The following is a 27,186-nucleotide window of genomic DNA, read 5'->3' as shown; positions in this document are numbered from 1 at the left end:
TTGATTTGTTAGACTTCCATTGATGATTTTGATCTATGGAAAAAAAAAAAAAAAAAAAGGACTACACTTGGATGCCATCCAAGTGCAGACTGTTTTTTCATGGGTTGCTAGTTACCTTGTGTGGTGTTTTTTTTTTTCTTCTTTTTTTCTATCTAAGAAAGGCACCCCTATCTGAGACCAGTTTTCTCGTGTGTGTTGGGGGAAAAAAAACTGATGTGCGAATAAGCCTTAGCTTTCGTTCCATGGGGAAAGGGTATCCAGATTATTAAGCTTGTTCCTGCTGACTGTTATACGTACAAAAACTTCAAAGGAAATCCTGACTGATTTTGAATACATCAAATCCAAATTTGTTGGTATCTGTTTGCACCTGTATCCAAGATAAGTTTTCTAATCCGCCCTTACAATCTTCCTGTTATCCAGACCGTTGATGCGCTGGCAGCAGCTATTTTTGCGACTGAAGGATGCCGGTTGTTGGATGTGGACCCCGGAGCATCCACCAACAGAACGGTGTACACCTTCGTGGGTTCCCAGTTGTTGAAGGGGAGCTGAATGCAGCACGCATTGCTTTTAAGATGATCGATATGAGCAAACACAAAGGTAAGTGTCTGCTCCTCTCATATTAACCTGTCATCTCTGGAAATGCTGCACAGTCTGAAATATAGCAGGAGAGCATTATAGACTTCTTCTGTTTTTGAGGCTTGACCACTGATTCTCAATTGAATTGAGATCTGGGGAGTTTCCTGCCCATAGACTTTTTTTTTTTTTTTTATAAAGATAGATATATCTATCTTTGCTCACTGAGCCACTCTGTCATCTTTGCCTTGTAACATGATGCTTCATCATGCTGGAAGAAAACATTGCTCTTCACCAAGTTGCTCCTGGATTATTGAGAGAAGTTTCTCTTGGAGGATGTTTAGACACATTTTCCATCCCTGATTCATTATGGTATTTGTTAGTGATGTGCTAATAAACCGGTAATCCTTGCATGTGCTGTGTCTGTCGAACAGCCGTGAGACGTGCAGCCACGGGGACAAGAACCCCCTTTTTTTTTTTTTAGACCACGGAAAACCAAATTATCCTCTGGGTGAAGAAATGTAACTTCCCAAAGCACTATAAAAGATTTTTAGACCACACCGAAGTCGTTCTGTTGGCCCACGAGCATGCTCAGATAACGCCTTATCTCAGCATGTTCGCTCAACTACCATCCTACAAATCTGCTAATTAATGTATACATAACTGCATATTCCACACTTATGTCATTGCTCTCCAGGGGAGCATCCTCGTATGGGCGCTCTGGATGTGTGTCCATTTATTCCTGTCCGAAATGTGACCATGGCTGAATGTGTTTCCTGCGCAACCACTTTGCTGAAAGACTAGCGAATGAGCTGCATGTCCCAGGTAAGAAATGTGCGTTTATAGCCCTTATTTCGGTGCAAACTTTTGATTCCTATAAATAAATCATACAAAGTTTAGTGAAGTGGATGGAGTGGGGCAAATTCTTCCACGATGTGGAGTTTTATAAACAAAATCTCTAATAGATTCAGGTGACCTTTTAAGGCGCCATCCTCATTTGCTTCTCGTCAGTCTTTCAACCAATACCAATACCTTCTCCTCCAACTTAACATCGCAAAATTGGTCAACCAAAATTTTGATCTTTTTAAAAAGGAGAAAAATTACTCTCGGACCCATGTATTACCATGATTATTTGCCAGGTATAACCCAGATTTTACCAGCAGAAATATGTTCTCAACAAAGAAAATGTGTGGTGCCCCTGAAGGTCCAGTCACCACAGAGGTACTGCACCTCAGCCAGAGGTGTGGTACTCTGCTCTCGGGTAAGGAGGGGGCACTACCCGAGACCCACACTAGCATCCAACACCACTCCCGGCCAGGGGATAGGTGTGGACCCTATTGAGGGAGGGCCCCATCTCAGGCTGGAGGGTGAACTAGGTAGAGGGTGTGGGTGGAGAGAGAGTTAGAAGGTGGAGTGTGTCAGTAATGAGTGGAGGAGAGCAGACGTGGAGCGAGAAGCTACTGAGAGAAGGAAGGAAGGGGTCCTAGTGGACAGGGAAGTGAGGAATCTACCCTGGGTGCCCGAATCCATGCTGACCGTAGTCGGGTGGAAGGACCAGATCGCAGTGGGGGGACCAGCCCCCAGACTAGTGGAGGAACTACAAGACTCGGCTAGCAAGCCAGAGGCTGTGGTATCTGTATGTGCCAGCCACATCCACACACATTCACTGAAAAGGCAGCCATATAGGATCAAGGGGACCAGGAGAATGTCGCCGACAAGATCCGAAGCTGGCTTGGAACACTGTATGAGGCGCAGGGCAGGAGGGCGAAGACAGCTCAAAGAGACAGCCAGGGAAGGAGCATAAGAAAGGGAGTCTCAGGGAAAGTGAACCCCAAATTACCTGAGAGCTGGCTGGATCACGGACTCGGAGGACACAGCACCCTCCTGGGGACTATACCTAAGAACTGTGAAGACTCCACCCTGCTGTGTCCTCAGAATTATTTACTACGTCACCTGCCCTGCATTACAACATTCACTATCATTGACTTTAACTGCCCTGGGGCCTAGCTCTACCCGTGGAGAGCTGGAACATCTCTGAGGCGTCACCAACTGCCCCCAGTGGACCTGAACTGCAGCATCGGCCATTTCTTTATTGCTGAACACCACGGGTGGCGTCACAAACTAATATCCTATAAACTTTATTCCCCCTTCATTCCCATTTTATTGGACGCCCAGGGCCATGGACCGGGTCACTGCTACTGTGACAACAACCCCCGACGAACTGTCCAACCCGGCCCGAGTACCCCACGGCCCTGGTGGGCACTCCAAATGTAGATAGGAAATGGATAATTGAATTTCAGCCAAGAGTGGCAAGCCCAGCAGTTGAGGCGACCATTGAGCCATAGTAGAATCCTGTTGGGAGACGGGAGCTGATGACTATTAGAGGGGTAAGAATGGCAAATCGTATAATTCAAAGAAGGGGAAACTGGAGACGTTCCGGATAAGAGCATGTGTGGGTTACATGTGACGGCATCTAGGGACTAGTGAAGACATTTTAGTAGGAAATGGTTACCGTATTTTTTCAGACTATAAGATGCACAGGACCATAAGACGCACCCCAAATTTTCAGAAGGAAAATGGGGGAGGGGGGGGGAAATGTGTCAAATGGGGGTCCGTCTTACAGTCTGAATGTAGCTTACCAGTGAGGGGATGGGCACAGGTGGGGGAATGGGGGGAGTGTTCACAGGGGTCATTCGGTGGTCCAGGCTGGTGCGGTGGCCTCCGGGAAATCCCAGGCTGGTTCTGTGCGTCAGGGGTGGTGGCTGTGTGCTCAGGGGCTGTGGCTCTCTGTGCTCCGCCGGCATTTTGTCAAAGCCCGGAGGCCCCCGCTCATCCATTAATGTCATGTTGTAGTGGCCTCCGGGAACATGGCCGGCGCACGCTCAGATTCAGATCTCGGGACGAGATCTCGTTGCCAAAATTTGAATCTGAGTGTGCTCCGGCTTGGCGGCCATCTTCCGGGGGCCTCTGGGCTTTGACGAAATGCCAGCGGAGCCCCCCAAGGAGCAGAGAGCCGCTGCCACTGCCCTGGAGCACTGCACAGCCCACCACACCACAGACCCCAGCCGCACCAGCCTTGGAAGGGAGGCTGCATCGGGACCGCTGCCACCGCCACAGGATTTGTAAGTATATTGTGATCATACGACGCACCCCCATTTTCCCCAAAAAAATTTTGGGGAAAAAAAGTGCGTCTTATAATTAAACAAAAAAAAATAAAAATACTGTAACTTGCAAGAGAATGTTAATGGAATATTTGGTTTCAGCAATAAATTCTAATATACTGATCTTAGCTCAGCTTCATAAATTCCATCTCCCTTTACATTTGCAGACATTATCCCTGTCCCCATTGGGGCCCACAATCCCGATCAGTATGTGTTTTATATGTTCTCCCCAGTTTTTTTCCAAACTTCTCTCAGATGTTTTTGTATTTCTTCCCCCATGTCTACAGCCTGTTGCTACAGTATATTAATGAGTAATTTCAGTGCACTTGTCTACTAAACTATCAAACTTTTTTTTTTTTCTCCTTTTTATTTTAGTGTATCTTTATGCAGAGGCTGCACGCACTAAGAATCGAAGGACTCTCCCCGCTGTGAGAGCTGGAGAGTATGAAGCTCTTCCCACCAAGGTATATTATATGGCTACAAATCTTTAATTTTCTTTCTCTTTACCATGTAGCATATTTATCATTTGTGTAGGTAGCTGTATATGTACAATAGGAAGTTATTTTAGATATGTTCACTACAATAAGTCATGACCAAAGTTTTATCAGTCTTGTTGTATCTTCAATTGCGGGTCAATTTTAATGGGGGCCTTTACGATAATAGGTGATTTGCCATCAGATTTTTGTCACCTCTGATTCCAGTGATGTCACTTACTGGGCTGCTTGCTGTAGATTTGATAATCTCCTGCTGATAAAATAGTGATTTTATCACAAGAGGACTAGTAAACCTGCTGCCAGGTAGTCCTCCATATTCGTGAGCTCTGTATAACCTCATTTACACCACTGATTGGCAGCTTCCTTTCTGTGTACACTTTGCATAGTGGTGGGGTTATACAGAGCTCATGAACATGGAGGACTACCTGGCAGCAGGTTTACAAGTCCTCTTGTGATAATCTCCTGCTGATAAAATAGCGTTTTGTTTTTTTTTCAAAACTACAGCTATCAGCTCAGTAAGTGATATAGCGCTAGAATATGGGTCTCACTGTACATTATGTTGATTTACAGGTTGTGTGAATAACAAAATCTTGTCTTTGGCATTTTTAAAAAGCAACAGTGACCAACCTCAATTCAGATGCGCACAGAACGCTCACTAATGGATGATTGTGTGCACAGGCTGCCAATATTTTAGGGAACGCAGGTCCTGTTTACACAGAACAATGTGCTGCCATTGGTGATCTTTTATGTAATCCAGACTGATCTCGAGTTTACTTTACTTTAACTTCTTTTTTCTTTTTTTTTTTTCTCCTCTAGTTGCAAAATACAGAATGGAAACCAGATTATGGGGAGCCAGTTTTTGTTCCAAGTTGGGGGGCAACTGTGACAGGAGCCCGGAAATTTCTCATAGCGTACAATATAAACCTACTAACGACAAAGGAGCTTGCTCATCGTATAGCGCTTAACATCAGAGAAGGTGGTCGCGGGAAAGGTCAGGTGAGCAGAAATGTTCTATACGCGGTAAAGTATGACTAAATCCAATGGAATTGTTTGCATTCTGAATAGAGGGCCCAGCTTTGGTAATGAGATGCAACATGTTAATTATATGACCATTTTGTGATCTCTGATGGTGATATCGGGACCAGCCGTGGATTTCCTGACCACTCGTATATGAGGCTGTTGAGTCTAGCTCAGGAGACCACTCTGCCCATATTCTGACCCCAGATGTTGGTCTTGCATGTACTTCTGCATACTTATTCACATTGACTTCAATTTTGGAGACTCTGTAGTCAGGTTTGCACTACAGGTTAACCTATAGTGCGAGAAACCCTGATGGTCTCTCACCTAGTAGGATGTCTTTGTAGTACTCTTCTTCTGTAGCTGCTGCAGTATGTTCTTGATTACAGGTGACAGAATGCTAACGTCGGAGTCTCTCAAATCGGGCTGCCTAAATCTAGTGCCAGATTTCCTGAGACCTGCAGCTAAAATGTTCTTCATTGACACTGCCACTTGATTGTTATTACTGGTGGTTACTTGAATACTTGTCATGATCAGAGCACTTTCAAAAAAAGCTCTTCTTCTTGACTTGCACATTGCAAAGCTTTTCCAATGCCTTTTTTTTTCCCCCTTTTATTTCAGCCTGGACGTCTCAAAAAAGTGCAGGCGATTGGCTGGTACCTGCAAGAGGAGAATCTGGCTCAAGTGTCTGTAAACATATTAGATTATGAAATGACTCCTCTTCACGAGGTGTATGAAGAAACGCACAAAGATGCCAAGGTGCCTGAGTTTCATTTTTGTGCCTGTTAGCCGTGTAGGTTACTTTTTTGGTTTAGCTAAACTACTTTGTCTTGTTTTAGGAGTTGAGTCTTCCGATTCTCGGCTCGCAGTTGGTGGGTTTAGTGCCTCTTCAAGCCTTGATAACTTCTGCAGAATATTATATCAAAGAAGAAAACTTGTTTATATTGGAAGAACACAAAATTCGACTGGTAATCTTCGCCTTCCTTCAATGTAAGACCAGTTATTCATAAGCTCCTGTTCCGACAGATTACCATTCCCATATTGTGGCTTTTCTAGGGCAGATTATACAATGTGCTACTCACAAATTTTGTTCAACAAAATCTTGATTTATGCATAATTTTAGATCTGTCAGCAGGAAGGGGCTGAGACACTGATTTCAGTGTGTGGCTTACTAAGATGTGTTGTAGTTTCGATATGCTGTACATACATACAGCTGCTAATCAGTGGAGGTACGTATAAAATTTATATCACAACGGCTGCACTCCGTAAAGTGACTGCTGGAATCAGGGTCTCTTTCCCTACATCATGCTCTCAGATGGGGTAGTGAATACCTGTTGACAGATTCCCTTTAAACTATATTGAATATTATTTAGGATGAGAACCCAACAGATTTGTATTATATACTGAACTGTTTTATACTTTTCCTTCTTGTCAAGGTTATTAACAGACTTGGACTTGATTCATTGGCTCCTTTTGAACCTCAGAAAAGAATTATAGAGTAAGTTGAACCTTCCCTCCTACCGACCGGTATTCTGCCGATTCTACCCCAAAGTTCTTAGCTGTAATTGATAATGAATGCACATTATGTATCGTAGGTATCTTATTCAAGACGACGTGTCTGGATCACTTATCACACAGACGTTGAAAGGGTTTGTGCAGAGTGTGGGGGCGCGGACGGCCACCCCCGGAGGTGGCTCTGTGTCTGCTGCCGTGTCGGCTATGGTAAGAGCAGGGAGCAGGGGTAGGAACATTTTAGATGACACAATGTGTTTCTATGCAATTATTGTGTAGGACTAAAGCGACGCACAATCAGGTGACCAAAATAAATTTTTTTGCTTCATTTTGTGTATGTTTGGCACTTAACAAACTTTTTTCTTTAATTAGATTACATTTGTATTCAATCTTTCAAAATACAACAAACATAAATTCCAATTTTACAAAACTTTTTTTAAAAGGTTACTCCACCACTTTTTATATTGATGACCTATCCTAAGGCCATGTTCAGTATCTGGTCAATGGGTGATAAATACAGAAGAGGTGACTTGTTTATATTCTACTTTTCTCTGATTGTTCCACTCCTGATTTTGGTTTACAAATCCGGATGTAAAATGGTGAACGTGGCCCTCCTGGATAAGTCATCAATATCAGATCGGTGATGGGCTGCACCCCCACTGTTCAGCTTTTCTAGGTCCCAGTGACAGCCGGATGTTGGCAGTAGTGTGGCTGAATAGCTCGGTTCCATCAATGGTGTAGTGGCCGTCGCTGTGCACTGCATGACCCCATTCTTAATCCAGGGGGAGATGTGCAGTAGCCACTATACAGTTGATGGAGCTATGCTGACATGCTCCACTACTGCTAACCAGTGTAGATGGCATGTAAAGCATCAACTGGGAAACCGCCTTCCTTAAAAATTTTTTTTTTTTTAGTGAATCTGTCTAGTATTAATTCCTTAAAGAGCACAAAATACAAAGATGGGTTATCTATCTGGATTCACCATGGTACTTTGTTCCCTGTACCACTCAATGAACCAATATTCCAAGGCAAAATCCATTGATGCGTGTCGCTTCACAACATTCTGAATTGTAATTAATCTGTTGTGTGTGTTTTTATTATTTCGAACACTGATAATCTTACTCTCCATGATTACTTAACACTTCATTTTGCTTATACCCTTACTTCTAGCATACTATAGACTTGGCACATAGATGGACCTATACCACTGTCATCTTTGTGGGTTAGAAATACACCTATATTTTAGCTGTATGTGGTAGTGAAGGTATAAACCAAGTTGGTGTCCATCTAAGGGCAAGTTCACACAAGTGTATTAAATAAATAAATCTACAACATTGGATGAATCTTGGCGATTTGGTCTTAATTAAGAGCTTGCTGTAGTACAATGCGCCAAATTCTTTAAGTGGCATACGTCACATAATGAATCTGACACGTCTTCTCAGTGGTTTGCACCTCTGTGGCAATTACTTTTACACAATAGAGGCATTTAACTAGCAGGTAAGTTGCATAATAATTTTGAAAGGAGACCACTTCTTTTTTTTCTTTTTTTTTTAAATGAAATTGGATTCTTGTTTGCTGGATAATTGTAATATTGCAGTTTGGGTCACATTCTCATTTTAGGGAGCAGTACTAGGATGTATGGTGGGGCAGATGACTTACGGAAAACGTCAATTTGAATCTTTGGATGGAGCGATGAGGGAGTTGATTCCCTCTTTTCATCATGCAGTCGGTCAGTTGCTGGCTCTCGTAGACTCGGACTCCAATGCATTTGGAAGCTATATGGTAATTTTATTTTTAACTAGATTTTGACTTTAGCTCTGTTTTACCCTCCAATACCCAACTCCATTACGTCTTTTATTTTCTTCTCGTCTATTACTACCTAATTTCCACTTTCCCCCTTGGTGTCCCCCTCTGCAGGCTGCACTAAAGCTTCCCAAAGACACTGAAGAACAACAACAGAAGTGAGTATAAATGATTACTACTGTAGCACAAAACCGGTCTGTGTACTGACCGCACAGTATAGTAAAGGGTTAATAACTGGGGGTGCATAAAGTGTGTATATAATTTTTTTTTTTTAACACTTTTGAGACCCAATACCTCCTGTATTGGGTCCATTCTTAGGGGGTTATGCGTTTGTATTAGATTATTTTCATATTTTGGACCTAACTGCATCTAGGGTGCATTTTTGGATATTTACTTGCAGAAATTTCAGTTTTCATGGCCTGTTCTTCAAGGCTGGGAAATAAAAGGTTAATCCATGATCCAAAATTCAATTGGCAATAGCACTTCAATTGTACATAATTATATAAGTTTACCTATTAAGGTATGAAATGACGCAAGAAGTAGTGAATGCAAACTTTTTTCCTCTATTAGCATAATACTTAAAACAAAATATTTTATAGTAAAAAGACAGGGAGGTGAGGAAAAAATGGGACCTCCAAAAGAGTCAGGGTGTGACCCGAGAAAATAAGTTTATGATATGTCTGCCTATGGAAGGTGTCCTCCTGGAGGGGTTATATGGACATGCTTAGGAGGGGGCGGACGTCACAGTGTCTCCTAGTTTCCCCTTTTTAATCCATTATCCAAGAGTGAACACAGACCAAGAAAATCACCAATAATCACCTTACAACAGGCATCGATTCAATTGAAGTTACTAACAATCAGCTCAAGGGAATAAAATAGAATAGAAGGAATCCCAACTGTAATAGGACTTAGAAATCTTACCCAAGATGTAATTTGTAAAAAGAGCCACTAGATGGCAGGCAAGTATAATGTAAATGGGATAAGTGCTAAATGAATCCATTGTATTTATCACTTATCCCATTTACATTATACTTGTTTAGCCCCAGATTGAACAACCGTGTATATACACTCACCGGCCACTTTATTAGGTACACCTGTCCAACTTCTTGTTAACACTTAATTTCTAATCAGCCAATCACATGGCGGCAACTCAGTGCATTTAGGCATGTAGACATGGTCAAGACAATCTCCTGCAGTTCAAACCGAGCATCAGTATGGGGAAGAAAGGTGATTTGAGTGCCTTTGAACGTGGCATGGTTGTTGGTGCCAGAAGGGCTGGTCTGAGTATTTCAGAAACTGCTGATCTACTGGGATTTTCACGCACAACCATCTCTAGGGTTTACAGAGAATGGTCCGAAAAAGAAAAAAAATCCAGTGAGCGGCAGTTCTGTGGGCGGAAATGCCTTGTTGATGCCAGAGGTCAGAGGAGAATGGGCAGACTGGTTCGAGCTGATAGAAAGGCAACAGTGACTCAAATCGCCACCCGTTACAACCAAGGTAGGCCTAAGAGCATCTCTGAACGCACAGTGCGTCGAACTTTGAGGCAGATGGGCTACAGCAGCAGAAGACCACACCGGGTACCACTCCTTTCAGCTAAGAACAGGAAACTGAGGCTACAATTTGTACAAGCTCATCGAAATTGGACAGTAGAAGATTGGAAAAACGTTGCTTGGTCTGATGAGTCTCGATTTCTGCTGCGACATTCGGATGGTAGGGTCAGAATTTGGCGTAAACAACATGAAAGCATGGATCCATCCTGCCTTGTATGGAGCATCTTTGGGATGTGCAGCCGACAAATCTGCGGCAACTGTGTGATGCCATCATGTCAATATGGACCAAAATCTCTGAGGAATGCTTCCAGCACCTTGTTGAATCTATGCCAGAGGTCCCCAACCTTTTTTGCACCAGGGACCGGCTTTAAGCAAGACCAGTTTTCCATGGCCCGGTGGGGGTGGGGCAGGGGCGGGGCTTTGGTCATATGGGGGTGGGGTTATGGAGGGATGGAGCTTAGTGCATACTTATCATATAATTATGACATTTATAATGAGAATGTGATTCAACTTACCATAGGTTCAGAATGAGTGGGAGCACCATGCTTGTTTCCCTGGTGCTCTGCACCATTATTGCCCCATAGCTGTGCCATACAGTGCTCTGCACCGTTCATAATTGCCCCATAGCTGTGCCATATAGTGCTCTGCACCGTTCATAATTGCCCCATAGCTGTGCCATATAGTGCTCTGCACCATTATTGCCCCATAGCTGTGCCATATAGTGCTCTGCACCATTATTGCCCCATAGCTGTGCCATATAGTGCTCTGCACCGTTTATTATTGCCCCATAGCTGTGCCATACAGTGCTCTGCACCATTATTGCCCCATAGCTGTGCCATATAGTGCTCTGCACCGTTCATAATTGCCCCATAGCTGTGCCATATAGTGCTCTGCACCATTATTGCCCCATAGCTGTGCCATATAGTGCTCTGCACCATTATTGCCCCATAGCTGTGCCATACAGTGCTCTGCACCATTATTGCCCCATAGCTGTGCCATATAGTGCTCTGCACCATTATTGCCCCATAGCTGTGCCATATAGTGCTCTGCACCATTGCCCCATAGCTGTACCATACAGTGCTCTGCACCATTATTGCCCCATAGCTGTGCCATATAGTGCTCTGCACCGTCCATTATTGCCCCATAGCTGTGCCATACAGTGCTCTGCACCGTCCATGATTGCCCCATAGCTGTGCTGCTGCTGCTGCAATAAAAATAATAAAACACATACTCACCTGTCTTGCTTGCAGCTCCTCGGCGCCATCTTCCCGGCGTCTCTCTGCACTGACTGATCAGGCAGAGGGCAGCGCGCACACTATATGCGTCATCGCGCCCTCTGCCTGAACAGTCAGAGCGGAGAGACGCCGGGAAGATGGAGACAGCGCCCGGCGTGTGGAACGAGGACAGGTGACTATGTAATACTTACCTGCTCCCGGCGTCCCGCTCCTTCCCCCGGACAGCTGGTCTTCGGTGCCGCAGCCTCTTCCTCTGTCAGCGGTCACCGGCACCGCTCATTAGAGAAATGAATTATGCGGCTCCGCCCCTATGGGAGGTGGAGCAGCCTATTCATTTCTCTAATGAGCGGTCCCACGTGACCCCTGAACAGGGGCGCCGCGGACCGGCTGAAAAACCCCAACGGCCCGGTCCTGGTCCGCGGACCGGCGGTTGGGGACCTCTGATCTATGCCACGAAGAATTGAGGCAGTTCTGAAGGCAAAAGGGGGTCCAACCCGTTACTAGCATGGTGTACCTAATAAAGTGGCCGGTGAGTGTATATATATATATATATATATATATATATATATATATATACGTATATATATATATATATATATATATATATGTCCTAATCGGCAGCTCTTTGTTACTTGATTTTCATTTTGGATAGTGGTAAACCTTAAACTAAATAAAGAAGCCATTTGGAGGATAAGACTAGTGCAGGAGAGACCTTTTCTAGCCAACATTTTATATGGGCTTCAAGTATTCATATCCGGCTTCTGTGCCTCTGACTCATAATCTGGATATTTAACAACAAGGACCTCAATCTTATCTGTGGTGTGTGGTGTGGGTTTTTTTTTTGTGTGCTTTTTATTTTATTGCACTTTCATCTTATTTTGGTAGATGTGACTGGATTTATTCTTTTTTAATTAGGTGGCAGCTAAAGCTTTAGAGACCGGAGTCTTTGGAGCTTATTTCAATGTTCTCATAAACCTCCGTGAAATCAAGGATGATGAATTTAATAGTCAGGTAATACATTAAAGGATTATTCACTTTCTTTCACCAGATGTGTTTGGGCATAATTTTGTGGTACTCCTGTGTATTACTGGATCTCATTATTACTTTTTTGTGAAGTATTGCCCGTTAGTGTAATATTTAGTTTACAAAATTGAAAGATGCGATAATGTATGGATTCATAGAAAATGGCTTGGTGGAATAGTTCAGATGACTCAAAAGCTAATGAAAAATGCGTGCAGTATACAAGACAACCAAAAGCTACATACAGTATACCAATGTAAGGGGTGTGGACTGGACTGTCGGGTTCATAACCCTGAAGACGCCAATCGCGGTGTCTGTATAGTGTATGGCTGTGAGCAGTGCTGCTGTTGGGTGAACTACTGTCATGATTCTCAATGGCAAGAGAACATAGCCCAGCATATATAAAGAGCTAGCTCTTGGAAGATGGAATCTAAAACTGACCATGAACTAAACCTGCCGCACAACTAACAGTAGCCGGGTGGCGTGCCTACGTTTTATCCCTAGACGCCCAGCGCCAGCCGGAGGACTAACTAATCCTAGCAGAGGAAAATGCAGTCCTGGCTCACCTCTAGAGAAATTTCCCCAAAAGGCAGACAGAGGCCCCCACATATATTGGCGGTGATATTAGATGAAGATGACAAACGTAGTATGAAAATAGGTTTAGCAAAATCGAGGTCCGCTTACTAAATAGCAGGAAGACAGAAAAGGAACTTTCATGGTCAGCTGAAAACCCTATCAAAACACCATCCTGAAATTACTTTAAGACTCTAGTATTAACTCATAACACCAGAGTGGCAATTTCAGTTCACAAGAGCTTTCCAGACACAGAAACGAAACAACAGCTGTGAACTGGAACAAAATGCAAAAACAAACAAGGACTAAAGTCCAACTTAGCTGGGAGTTGTCTAGAAGCAGGAACATGCACAGAAAGGCTTCTGATTACATTGTTGACCGGCATGGAACTAACAGAGGAGCAAGGTTAAATAGCGACTCCCACATCCTGATAGGAACAGGTGAACAGAGGGGATGATGCACACTAGTTCAATTCCACCAGTGGCCACCGGGGGAGCCCAGAATCCAATTTCACAACAGTACCCCCCCCTCAAGGAGGGGGCACCGAACCCTCACCAGAACCACCAGGGAGATCAGGATGAGCCCTATGAAAGGCACGGACCAGATCGGAGGCATGAACATCAGAGGCAGTCACCCAAGAATTATCCTCCTGACCGTATCCCTTCCATTTGACCAGATACTGGAGTTTCCGTCTGGAAACACGGGAGTCCAAGATCTTTTCCACAACGTACTCCAACTCGCCCTCAACCAACACCGGAGCAGGAGGCTCAACGGAAGGCACAACGGGTACCTCATACCTGCGCAATAATGACCGATGAAAAACATTATGAATAGAAAAAGATGCAGGGAGGTCCAAACGGAAGGACACAGGGTTAAGAATCTCCAATATCTTGTACGGGCCGATGAACCGAGGCTTAAACTTGGGAGAAGAAACCCTCATAGGGACAAAACGAGAAGACAACCACACCAAGTCCCCAACACAAAGCCGAGGACCAACACGACGACGGCGGTTGGCAAAAAGCTGAGTCTTCTCCTGGGACAGCTTCAAATTATCCACTACCTGCCCCCAGATCTGATGCAACCTATCCACCACAGCATCCACTCCAGGACAATCCGAAGATTCCACCTGACCGCAAGAAAATCGAGGATGAAACCCCGAATTACAGAAAAACGGAGACACCAAGGTGGCAGAGCTGGCCCGATTATTGAGGGCGAACTCCGCTAATGGAAAAAAGCAACCCAATCATCCTGATCTGCGGACACAAAACACCTCAAATATGTCTCCAAGGTCTGATTAGTCCGCTCGGTCTGGCCATTAGTCTGAGGATGGAAAGCAGACGAAAAAGACAAATCTGTTGTGAATTTGGATTCTGGGCTCCCCCGGTGGCCACTGGTGGAATTGAACTTGTGTCATCATCTTCTCTGTTCACCTGTTCCCATCAAGATGTGGGAGTCGCTATATAACCTTGCTTCTCTGTTAGTTGCTTGCCGGTCAACAATGTTATCAGAAGCATCTCTGTGCATGTTCCTGCTCCTAGACAACAACTAGATAAGTTGGACTTTTGTCCATGTTTGTTTTTGCATTTTTGTTCCAGTTCACAGCTGTTGTTTCGTTACTGTGTCTGGAAAGCTCTTGTGATCAGGAATTGCCACTCTGGTATTATGAGTTAATGCCAGAGTCTTAAAGTAATTTCTGGATGGTGTTTTGATAGGGTTTTCAGCTGACCATGAAAGTGTCCTTTCTGTCTTCTGCTATCTAGTAAGTGGACCTCAAATTTGCTAAACCTATTTTCATGCTGCGTTTGTTATTTCATCTTAAATCACCGCCAATACATGTGGGGGGCCTCTGTCTCCTTTCGGGGTATTTCTCTAGAGGTGAGCTAGGACTAATATTTTCCTCTGCTAGCATTATTTAGTCCTCCGGCTGGCGCTGGGCATCTAGGGATAAAAAGTAGGAATGCTACCCGGCCACTGCTAGTTGTGCGGTAGGTTTAGTTCATGGTCAGTTCAGTTTCCATCTTCCAAGAGCTAGTTCCTATATATGCTATGTTCTCTTGCCATTGAGAACATGACAGTTTGACCGGCCCACTAAAGGGTTAAAATCCTTGGCTGAGAAAGGAGAGAAATAAGAAGTCTGCTGAGAATTTTTTTTTTTTTTTTTTTCCCTCTAGTTTTGAGTGTGCTCTTAATTGGACCACTTGCCAGTCTGTCTATGCTGCAGCCTTTTTTTTTTCTTTCTCTCCTTCTAATCTTTGAATGGCTCTGTGTTCACCTGTTTATAATGGATCTTCAGAGTGTAACTGCAGGTTTGAATAATCTTGCCACGAAGGTACAAAATTTGCAAGATTTTGTTGTTCATGCACCTATATCTGAACCGAGAGTTCCTTTGCCGGAATTTTTCTCGGGGAATAGATCTGGTTTTCAGAATTTTAGAAATAATTGCAAATTATTTTTGTCCCTGAAGTCTCGCTCTGCCGGAGATCCTGCACAGCAGGTCAGGATTGTGATTTCCTTGCTCCGGGGCGACCCTCAAGAGTGGGCTTTTTCATTGACACCAGGGGATCCTGCGTTGCTCAATGTGGAAGTGTTTTTTCTGGCCTTGGGGTTGATTTATGAGGAACCTCATTTGGAGCTTCAGGCAGAAAAAACCTTGATGTCCCTATGTCAGGGGCAAGATGAAGCTGAAATTTACTGCCAAAGATTCCGTAAATGGTCTGTGCTTACTCAGTGGAATGAGTGCGCCCTGGCGGCGACTTTCAGAGAGGGTCTCTCTGATGCCATTAAGGATGTTATGGTGGGGTTCCCTGTGCCTACGGGTCTGAATGAGTCCATGACAATGGCTATTCAGATCGATAGGCGTCTGCGGGAGCGCAAACCAGTGCACCATTTGGCGGTGTCCACTGAGAAGACGCCAGAAAGTATGCAGTGTGATAGAATTCTGTCCAGAAGCGAGCGGCAGAATTTTAGACGGAAAAATGGGTTGTGTTTCTATTGTGGTGATTCTACTCATGTTATATCAGCATGCTCTAAGCGCACTAAGAAGCTTGATAAGTCTGTTTCCATTGGCACTTTACAGTCTAAGTTCATTCTATCTGTGACCCTGATTTGCTCTTTGTCATCCATTACCACGGACGCCTATATCGACTCTGGCGCCGCTTTGAGTCTTATGGATTGGTCCTTTGCCAAACGCTGTGGGTATGATTTAGAGCCTTTGGAGACTCCTATTCCTCTGAAGGGGATTGACTCCACCCCATTGGCTAGTAATAAACCACAATACTGGACACAAGTAACTATGCGTATTAATCCGGATCACCAGGAGACTATTCGCTTTCTGGTGCTGTATAATCTACATGATGTTTTGGTGCTAGGATTGCCATGGCTGCAATCTCACAACCCAGTCCTCGACTGGAGAGCTATGTCTGTGTTGAGCTGGGGATGTAAGGGGACTCATGGGGATGTACCTTTGGTTTCCATTTCATCATCTATTCCCTCTGAGATTCCTGAATTCTTGTCTGAATTTCGTGATGTCTTTGAAGAACCCAAGCTTGGTTCGCTACCTCCGCACCGAGAGTGCGATTGTGCCATAGATTTAATCCCGGGTAGTAAATACCCAAAGGGTCGTTTATTTAATCTGTCTGTGCCTGAGCATGCTGCTATGCGAGAATATATAAAGGAGTCCTTGGAAAAGGGACATATTCGGCCATCGTCATCTCCCTTAGGAGCCGGTTTTTTCTTTGTGTCAAAAAAAGACGGCTCTTTGAGACCATGTATTGATTATCGGCTTTTGAATAAAATCACGGTTAAATATCAATACCCATTGCCGTTGCTGACTGATTTGTTTGCTCGCATAAAGGGGGCCAAGTGGTTCTCTAAGATTGATCTCCGTGGGGCGTATAATTTGGTGCGAATCAGGCAGGGGGATGAGTGGAAAACCGCATTTAATACGCCCGAGGGCCACTTTGAGTATTTGGTGATGCCTTTTGGTCTTTCAAATGCCCCTTCAGTCTTCCAGTCCTTTATGCATGACATTTTCCGCGATTATTTGGATAAATTTATGATTGTGTATCTGGATGATATTCTGATTTTTTCGGATGACTGGGACTCTCATGTCCAGCAAGTCAGGAGGGTTTTTCAGGTTTTGCGGTCTAATTCTTTGTGTGTGAAGGGTTCTAAGTGCGTTTTTGGGGTACAGAGGATTTCCTTTTTGGGATATATTTTTTCTCCCTCTTCCATTGAAATGGATCCTGTCAAGGTTCAAGCTATTTGTGATTGGACGCAGCCCTCTTCTCTTAAGAGTCTTCAGAAATTTTTGGGCTTTGCTAACTTTTATCGTCGATTTATTGCTGGTTTTTCGGATGTTGTTAAGCCATTGACCGATTTGACTAAGAAGGGTGCTGATGTTGCTGATTGGTCCCCTGATGCTGTGGAGGCCTTTCGGGAGCTTAAGCGCCGTTTTTCTTCTGCCCCTGTGTTGCGTCAGCCTGATGTTGCTCTTCCTTTTCAGGTTGAGGTCGACGCTTCTGAGATCGGAGCTGGGGCAGTGTTGTCGCAGAAAAGTTCCGACTGCTCCGTGATGAGGCCTTGTGCCTTCTTTTCCCGTAAATTTTCGCCCGCTGAGCGGAATTATGATGTTGGGAATCGGGAGCTTTTGGCCATGAAGTGGGCTTTTGAGGAGTGGCGCCACTGGCTTGAGGGGGCCAGACATCAGGTGGTGGTATTGACTGACCACAAAAATTTGATTTATCTTGAGACCGCCAGGCGCCTGAATCCTAGACAGGCGCGCTGGTCATTGTTTTTCTCCCGGTTTAATTTTGTGGTGTCATACCTACCGGGTTCTAAGAATATTAAGGCGGATGCCCTTTCTAGGAGTTTTGAGCCTGACTCGCCTGGTAACTCTGAGCCCACAGGTATCCTTAAGGATGGAGTGATATTGTCAGCCGTTTCTCCAGACCTGCGGCGGGCCTTGCAGGAGTTTCAGGCGGATAGACCGGATCGTTGCCCACCTGATAGACTGTTTGTTCCTGATGATTGGACCAGTAAAGTCATCTCTGAGGTTCATTCTTCTGCGTTGGCAGGTCATCCTGGAATTTTTGGTACCAGGGATTTGGTGGCAAGGTCCTTCTGGTGGCCTTCCCTGTCACGAAATGTGCGAGGCTTTGTGCAGTCTTGTGACGTTTGTGCTCGGGCCAAGCCTTGTTGTTCTCGGGCTAGTGGATTATTGTTGCCCTTGCCTATTCCTAAGAGGCCTTGGACGCACATCTCGATGGATTTTATTTCGGATCTGCCTGTTTCTCAGAAGATGTCTGTCATCTGAGTGGTGTGTGACCGTTTTTCTAAGATGGTCCATTTGGTTCCCCTGCCCAAGTTGCCTTCTTCTTCCGAGTTGGTTCCTCTGTTTTTTCAAAATGTTGTTCGTTTGCATGGTATTCCTGAGAATATCGTTTCTGACAGAGGAACCCAATTTGTGTCTAGATTTTGGCGAGCATTCTGTGCTAGGATGGGCATAGATTTATCTTTTTCGTCTGCTTTCCATCCTCAGACTAATGGCCAGACCGAGCGGACTAATCAGACCCTGGAGACATATCTGAGGTGTTTTGTGTCTGCTGACCAGGATGATTGGGTTGCTTTTTTGCCATTGGCTGAGTTCGCCCTCAATAATCGGGCCAGCTCTGCCACCTTGGTGTCCCCGTTTTTCTGTAATTCGGGGTTTCATCCTCGATTTTCCTCCGGTCAGGTGGAATCTTCGGATTGTCCTGGAGTAGATGCTGTGGTGGAGAGATTGCATCAGATTTGGGGGCAGGTGGTGGACAATTTGAAGTTGTCCCAGGAGAAGACTCAGCTTTTTGCCAACCGCCGCCGTCGTGTTGGTCCTCGGCTTTGTGTTGGGGATTTGGTGTGGTTGTCTTCTCGTTTTGTCCCTATGAGGGTCTCTTCTCCTAAGTTTAAGCCTCGGTTCATCGGCCCGTACAAGATATTGGAGATTCTTAACCCTGTTTCCTTCCGTTTGGACCTCCCTGCATCCTTTTCTATTCATAACGTTTTTCATCGGTCATTATTGCGCAGGTATGAGGTACCGGTTGTGCCTTCCGTTGAGCCTCCTGCTCCGGTGTTGGTTGAGGGTGAGTTGGAGTACGTTGTGGAGAAAATCTTGGACTCCCGTGTTTCCAGACGGAGACTCCAGTATCTGGTCAAGTGGAAGGGATACGGCCAGGAGGATAATTCTTGGGTGACTGCCTCTGATGTTCATGCCTCCGATCTGGTTCGTGCCTTTCATAGGGCCCATCCTGATCGCCCTGGTAGTTCTGGTGAGGGTTCGGTGCCCCCTCCTTGAGGGGGGGGTACTGTTGTGAATTTGGATTCTGGGCTCCCCCGGTGGCCACTGGTGGAATTGAACTTGTGTCATCATCTTCTCTGTTCACCTGTTCCCATCAAGATGTGGGAGTCGCTATATAACCTTGCTTCTCTGTTAGTTGCTTGCCGGTCAACAATGTTATCAGAAGCATCTCTGTGCATGTTCCTGCTCCTAGACAACAACTAGATAAGTTGGACTTTTGTCCATGTTTGTTTTTGCATTTTTGTTCCAGTTCACAGCTGTTGTTTCGTTACTGTGTCTGGAAAGCTCTTGTGATCAGGAATTGCCACTCTGGTATTATGAGTTAATGCCAGAGTCTTAAAGTAATTTCTGGATGGTGTTTTGATAGGGTTTTCAGCTGACCATGAAAGTGTCCTTTCTATCTTCTGCTATCTAGTAAGTGGACCTCAAATTTGCTAAACCTATTTTCATGCTGCGTTTGTTATTTCATCTTAAATCACCGCCAATACATGTGGGGGGCCTCTGTCTCCTTTCGGGGTATTTCTCTAGAGGTGAGCTAGGACTAATATTTTCCTCTGCTAGCATTATTTAGTCCTCCGGCTGGCGCTGGGCATCTAGGGATAAAAAGTAGGAATGCTACCCGGCCACTGCTAGTTGTGCGGTAGGTTTAGTTCATGGTCAGTTCAGTTTCCATCTTCCAAGAGCTAGTTCCTATATATGCTATGTTCTCTTGCCATTGAGAACATGACACAAATCTATGCCCATCCTAGCACAGAAAGCCCGCCAAAATCTAGACACGAATTGGGTTCCTCTGTCAGAAACGATATTTTCCGGAATACCATGCAAACGAACCACATTTTGAAAAAATAGAGGAACCAACTCGGAAGAGGAAGGCAACTTAGGCAAGGGAACCAAATGGACCATCTTAGAGAAACGGTCACACACCACCCAGATGACAGACATCTTCTGAGAAACAGGAAGATCCGAAATAAAATCCATCGAGATGTGCGTCCAAGGCCTCTTCGGGATAGGCAAGGGCAACAACAATCCACTAGCCCGAGAACAACAAGGCTTGGCCCGAGCACAAACGTCACAAGACTGCACAAAGCCTCGCACATCTCGTGACAGGGAAGGCCACCAGAAGGACCTTGCCACCAAATCCCTGGTACCAAAGATTCCAGGATGACCTGCCAACGCAGAAGAATGAACCTCAGAGATGACTTTACTGGTCCAATCATCAGGAACAAACAGTCTACCAGGTGGGCAATGATCAGGTCTATCCGCCTGAAACTCCTGCAAGGCCCGCCGCAGGTCTGGAGAAACGGCAGACAATATCACTCCATCCTTAAGGATACCTGTAGGTTCAGAATTACCAGGGGAGTCAGGCTCAAAACTCCTAGAAAGGGCATCCGCCTTAACATTCTTAGAACCCGGTAGGTATGACACCACAAAATCAAACCGAGAGAAAAACAACGACCAGCGCGCCTGTCTAGGATTCAGGCGCCTGGCGGACTCAAGATAAATTAAATTTTTGTGGTCGGTCAATACCACCACCTGATGTCTAGCCCCCTCAAGCCAATGACGCCACTCCTCAAAAGCCCACTTCATGGCCAAAAGCTCCCGATTCCCAATATCATAATTCCGCTCGGCGGGCGAAAATTTACGAGAAAAAAAGGCACAAGGTCTCATCACGGAGCAGTCGGCACTTCTCTGCGACAACACCGCCCCATCTCCGATTTCAGAAGCGTCGACCTCAACCTGAAAAGGAAGAGCAACATCAGGCTGACGCAACACAGGGGCGGAAGAAAAGCGGCGCTTAAGCTCCTGAAAGGCTTCCACAGCAGCAGGGGACCAATCAGCAACATCAGCACCCTTCTTAGTCAAATCAGTCAATGGTTTAACCACATCAGAAAAACCAGCAATAAATCGACGATAAAAGTTAGCAAAGCCCAAAAATTTTTGAAGACTCTTAAGAGAAGAAGGTTGCGTCCAATCACAAATAGCCTGAACCTTGACAGGATCCATCTCGATGGAAGAGGGGGAAAAAATGTATCCCAAGAAGGAAATCTTCTGAACCCCAAAAACGCACTTAGAACCCTTCACACACAAGGAATTAGACCGCAAAACCTGAAAAACCCTCCTGACCTGCTGGACATGAGAGTCCCAGTCATCCGAAAAAATCAGAATATCATCCAGATACACAATCATAAATTTATCCAAATAATCGCGGAAAATGTCATGCATAAAGGACTGAAAGACTGAAGGGGCATTTGAAAGACCAAAAGGCATCACCAAATACTCAAAGTGGCCCTCGGGCGTATTAAATGCGGTTTTCCACTCATCCCCCTGCTTAATTCGCACCAAATTATACGCCCCACGGAGATCAATCTTAGAGAACCACTTGGCCCCCTTTATACGAGCAAACAAATCAGTCAGCAGTGGCAACGGATATTGATATTTAACCGTGATTTTATTCAAAAGCCGATAATCAATACACGGCCTCAAAGAGCCATCTTTCTTAGACACAAAGAAAAAACCGGCTCCTAAGGGAGATGACGAAGGACGAATATGTCCCTTTTCCAAGGACTCCTTTATATATTCTCGCATAGCAGCATGTTCAGGCACAGATAGATTAAATAAACGACCCTTCGGGTATTTACTACCCGGAATCAAATCTATGGCACAATCGCACTCCCGGTGCGGAGGTAGTGAACCAAGCTTGGGTTCTTCAAAAACGTCACGATAGTCAGACAAGAATTCAGGAATCTCAGAGGGAATAGATGATGAAATGGAAACCAAAGGTACGTCCCCATGAGTCCCCTTACATCCCCAGCTTAACACAGACATAGCTTTCCAGTCGAGGACTGGGTTATGAGATTGCAGCCATGGCAATCCGAGCACCAAAACATCATGTAGATTATACAGCACAAGAAAGCGAATAATCTCTTGGTGATCCGGATTAATACGCATAGTTACTTGTGTCCAGTATTGTGGCTTATTACTAGCCAATGGGGTGGAGTCTATCCCCTTCAGAGGTATAGGAGCTTCCAGAGGCTCTAAATCATACCCACAGCGTTTGGCAAAGGACCAATCCATAAGACTCAAAGCGGCGCCAGAGTCGACATAGGCGTCCGCAGTAATAGATGACAAAGAACAAATCAGGGTCACAGATAGAATAAACTTAGACTGCAAAGTGCTAATTGAAACAGACTTGTCAAGCTTCTTAGTACGCTTAGAGCATGCTGATATAACATGAGTTGAATCACCACAATAGAAGCACAACCCATTTTTTCGTCTAAAATTCTGCCGTTCGCTTCTGGACAGAATTCTATCACATTGCATATTCTCTGGCGTCTTCTCAGTAGACACCGCCAAATGGTGCACAGGTTTGCGCTCCCGCAAACGCCTATCGATCTGAATAGCCATTGTCATGGACTCATTCAGACCCGCAGGCACAGGGAACCCCACCATAACATCCTTAATGGCATCAGAGAGACCCTCTCTGAAATTCGCCGCCAGGGCGCACTCATTCCACTGAGTAAGCACAGACCATTTACGGAATTTTTGGCAGTATATTTCAGCTTCATCTTGCCCCTGAGATAGGGACATCAAGGCTTTTTCCGCCTGAAGCTCTAAATGAGGTTCCTCATAAAGCAACCCCAAAGCCAGAAAAAACGCATCCACATTGAGCAACGCAGGATCCCCTGGAGCCAATGCAAAAGCCCAATCCTGAGGGTCGCCCCGGAGCAAGGAAATTACAATCCTGACCTGCTGTGCAGGATCTCCAGCAGAGCGAGATTTCAGGGACAAAAACAATTTGCAATTATTTTTGAAATTTTGGAAGCACAATCTATTCCCCGAGAAAAATTCAGGCAAAGGAATTCTAGGTTCAGACATAGGAACATGAACAACAAAATCTTGTAAATTTTGAACCTTCGTGGCGAGGTTATTCAAGCCTGTAGCTAAACTCTGCGGATCCATTTCAAACAGGTGAACACAGAGCCATTCAAGGATTAGAAGGAGAGAGAGAGAGAAAGGCTGCAATATAGGCAGACTAGCAAGTGATTCAATTATGAGCACACTCTGAACTGGAGAAAAAGAGAAAAAAAAAAAATTTCAGCAGACTTCTTCTTTCTCTCCTTTCTCTGCCAATTAATTTAACCCTTTTTGGGCCGGTCAAACTGTCATGATTCTCAATGGCAAGAGAACATAGCCCAGCATATATAAAGAGCTAGCTCTTGGAAGATGGAATCTAAAACTGACCATGAACTAAACCTGCCGCACAACTAACAGTAGCCGGGTGGCGTGCCTACGTTTTATCCCTAGACGCCCAGCGCCAGCCGGAGGACTAACTAATCCTAGCAGAGGAAAATACAGTCCTGGCTCACCACTAGAGAAATTTCCCCAAAAGGCAGACAGAGGCCCCCACATATATTGGCGGTGATATTAGATGAAGATGACAAACGTAGTATGAAAATAGGTTTAGCAAAATCGAGGTCCGCTTACTAAATAGCAGGAAGACAGAAAAGGAACTTTCATGGTCAGCTGAAAACCCTATCAAAACACCATCCTGAAATTACTTTAAGACTCTAGTATTAACTCATAACACCAGAGTGGCAATTTCAGTTCACAAGAGCTTTCCAGACACAGAAACGAAACAACAGCTGTGAACTGGAACAAAATGCAAAAACAAACAAGGACTAAAGTCCAACTTAGCTGGGAGTTGTCTAGAAGCAGGAACATGCACAGAAAGGCTTCTGATTACATTGTTGACCGGCATGGAACTAACAGAGGAGCAAGGTTAAATAGCGACTCCCACATCCTGATAGGAACAGGTGAACAGAGGGGATGATGCACACTAGTTCAATTCCACCAGTGGCCACCGGGGGAGCCCAGAATCCAATTTCACAACAAACTACCAAAAGGAGACTAAGGAACTAGGGAGTAGTGCAGCCTACAGCTGACCGAAGATGAGACCATGGCCTCCCACCTTTAAGAGGTCTCTGGACAGAACGACTTGTCACAAGAAACCCGGAGCTTGCTAAACGCTGAAAGTAACTGACCTAAACAGGGCTAAGTTTGTGGGACTAGTGGGTGGTTCCGAGCCATAGATCTTGGGTGCCAGTAGAGGAAGAATTAGGACGTGGGACCTTTTGAGCAGAGAAAGACCTGCTGAATAAGGCTGATGGGCCGGTGTGGTTGCATGTTCCTCCATTAATTGCCATTTTCAGAATCGTAGCTTTATGCAGTCTCAATGAAGTGCTGTCTGCTTGTTAATATAGCTTTTCCATAAGAGAGGAGATCGGAGCCACATAAACTGGACAACAGAGTAACTTGTCCAAACATCAAAGGAACATGTTTAAAAGCTGCAGGAGGCAATAACCACGGTTGGTGGTGTGATTAGTTCCTATAGGGCACAGCTTGATAGATAAGGGATAGTATGGCCCCTCCAGGTCTCCGTACACGAGCAACACCGTGACGTCGCACGCCGACTGCTCTCATAAACAGCTCTTCACCACATCGGGTGGGTCACTGGCAGGGACTCCTGAATTTACACTCACTGGCCACTTTATTAGGTACACCATGCTAGTAACGGGTTGGACCCCCTTTTGCCTTCAGAACTTCAATTCTTCGTGGCATAGATTCAACAAGGTGCTGGAAGCATTCCTCAGAGATTTTGGTCCATATTGACATGATGGCATCACACAGTTGCCGCAGATTTGTCGGCTGCACATCCCTGATGCGAATCTCCCGTTCCACCACATCCCAAAGATTTCATGTTGTTTACGCCAAATTCTGACCCTACCATCCGAATGTCGCAGCAGAAATCGAGACTCATCAGACCAAGCAACGTTTTTCCAATCTTCTACTGTCCAATTTCGATGAGCTTGTGCAAATTGTAGCCTCAGTTTCCTGTTCTTAGCTGAAAGGAGTGGTACCCGGTGTGGTCTTCTGCTGCTGTAGCCCATCTGCCTCAAAGTTCGACGCACTGTGCGTTCAGAGATGCTCTTAGGCCTACCTTGGTTGTAACGGGTGGCGATTTGAGTCACTGTTGCCTTTCTATCAGCTCGAACCAGTCTGCCCATTCTCCTCTGACCTCTGGCATCAACAAGGCATTTCCGCCCACAGAACTGCCGCTCACTGGATTTTTTTTCTTTTTCGGACCATTCTCTGTAAACCCTAGAGATGGTTGTGCGTGAAAATCCCAGTAGATCAGCAGTTTCTGAAATACTCAGACCAGCCCTTCTGGCACCAACAACCATGCCACATTCAAAGGCACTCAAATCACCTTTCTTCCCCATACTGATGCTCGGTTTGAACTGCAGGAGATTGTCTTGACCATGTCTACATGCCTAAATGCACTGAGTTGCCGCCATGTGATTGGCTGATTAGAAATTAAGTGTTAACAAGAAGTTGGACAGGTGTACCTAATAAAGTGGCCAGTGAGTGTAGTTTTCTGCGACTGATTCCTGGACTTTCCGGCCTACTGAGGATATGCAGCACTGACCACTATTTTGCACCTTGAGGTAGTAATCGGACCTATATATTGGTTCTAGTTACACTCGGTGACAACATAAATAAGGACTGGTTACAGCAGGCTTGCTTACATGTTTGGCTCATGAGTGGCAGAAGTCCAAATCTAGTTACTTGGACACCATTTATGCATGATCTATGTTGCCAAACAGGTTATAACATATTTATACACAGAGAATATACCATTGCCTCTTAAGCGGTGCTTATAAATCCTTTTAGTTTTATGTAAATCGGAATTACACCCTTTTTGGCTCTATAGACATTGAGTGAATTGTCTTGCACTACTATAGATGGATGGATGTGTGTACATAACCTGGCTGTAGCTGACTATTATATGTACTGTATGACCCGGTGTGGGTCTGTTTTTACCGGTTTGGTTTTGGTATAATACATTTTCAGTTGGTGACAAAACACGCATTACACTAGTACACATCATTTGTGCAGATTAGTTGCTACTAGTTTCTTTCAGCTTTTTGCTGGCAATTCACAGCAGCTGTGACAGTCACTAATGCCTTGGTGTAAGGGCAATCATCACAGGTATATATCTAATTAGAGCAGAGGACTTAGTGTACTAACTTGTGCTCCTATATAGACTGGACAACCCCCTTAATGGTGTAAAATGTTGCAAAGATATCTTACTATGTAAAATAATTGGCAGTAAACCTTTGAAATTGATCAGCAAAGAGTTTTGAACCTCAATATGGAATAACAGTAACGTCTCAAGAATGTTCCCTCAGGTGCATACGATGTAGGGAACACATCAAGGTAATTACATTCGTTTCCTGGCATAAAAGTTGCAGATAATTGCACAACCCTGAACAATTCCTTATAATTTATTTCAGAAATTGGCAGAAATCTATTTTAGCTTGTGCTTGGTGACAATTTCAGTTTGTGGCGCCCAAAGATGCTCTAAAGTTACTAACGCAGGCATACAAAACCGGACTCTTGATGAATTCCCACCTAAGTGGTATTTTTGTATGCACTTGTCTACAGAAACTGATACCCAGATATATATTTTTTTTGTTTATTTCCCTTAGACTCAGAAGAAGATTTTCCAGCTGTTGGATGAGGCAAAGAAGTCTACTGAATCTGTGCTGCTGCTTTGTGAGGGGCGAGAGTGAAATTTAACTAAATAAACATTTATTTGCTGTCACTCTTGACTGTTCTGAGTTTTTGTACTTTTTAGTGCAACAGAAATTCAATTCATAGAAATATTCTTGTGGGGTTTTTTTATTTTTTATTTTTTATTTTTTTTTACGGACTGCATGTGGTGGTTTATACTGGTCTTAATCTTTCGAGAGATTCAGATTTTGAGAAGTTTGGAAATATTACACTGGAATTAAGTAAACATAAGATATTAAATTATAAACATGGGTTGTAATTGGCCTTAAGAATATTAAA

At 44.6% G+C, this 27,186-nt stretch overlaps 1 pseudogene; it reads left to right on the top strand.

Annotated features, from left to right (window-relative positions):
* The first annotated feature begins 572 nt into the window (after positions 1-572).
* LOC143786286 (formimidoyltransferase-cyclodeaminase-like) lies at positions 573-27,186 on the top strand (annotated as a pseudogene).

The sequence above is a fragment of the Ranitomeya variabilis genome, chromosome 7 (genome assembly GCF_051348905.1).
Source record: "Ranitomeya variabilis isolate aRanVar5 chromosome 7, aRanVar5.hap1, whole genome shotgun sequence".
Classification (NCBI taxonomy): domain Eukaryota; kingdom Metazoa; phylum Chordata; class Amphibia; order Anura; family Dendrobatidae; genus Ranitomeya; species Ranitomeya variabilis.
Note: the sequence above shows the minus strand (reverse complement) of the source record. Positions and strands in the feature narration are given on the sequence as shown.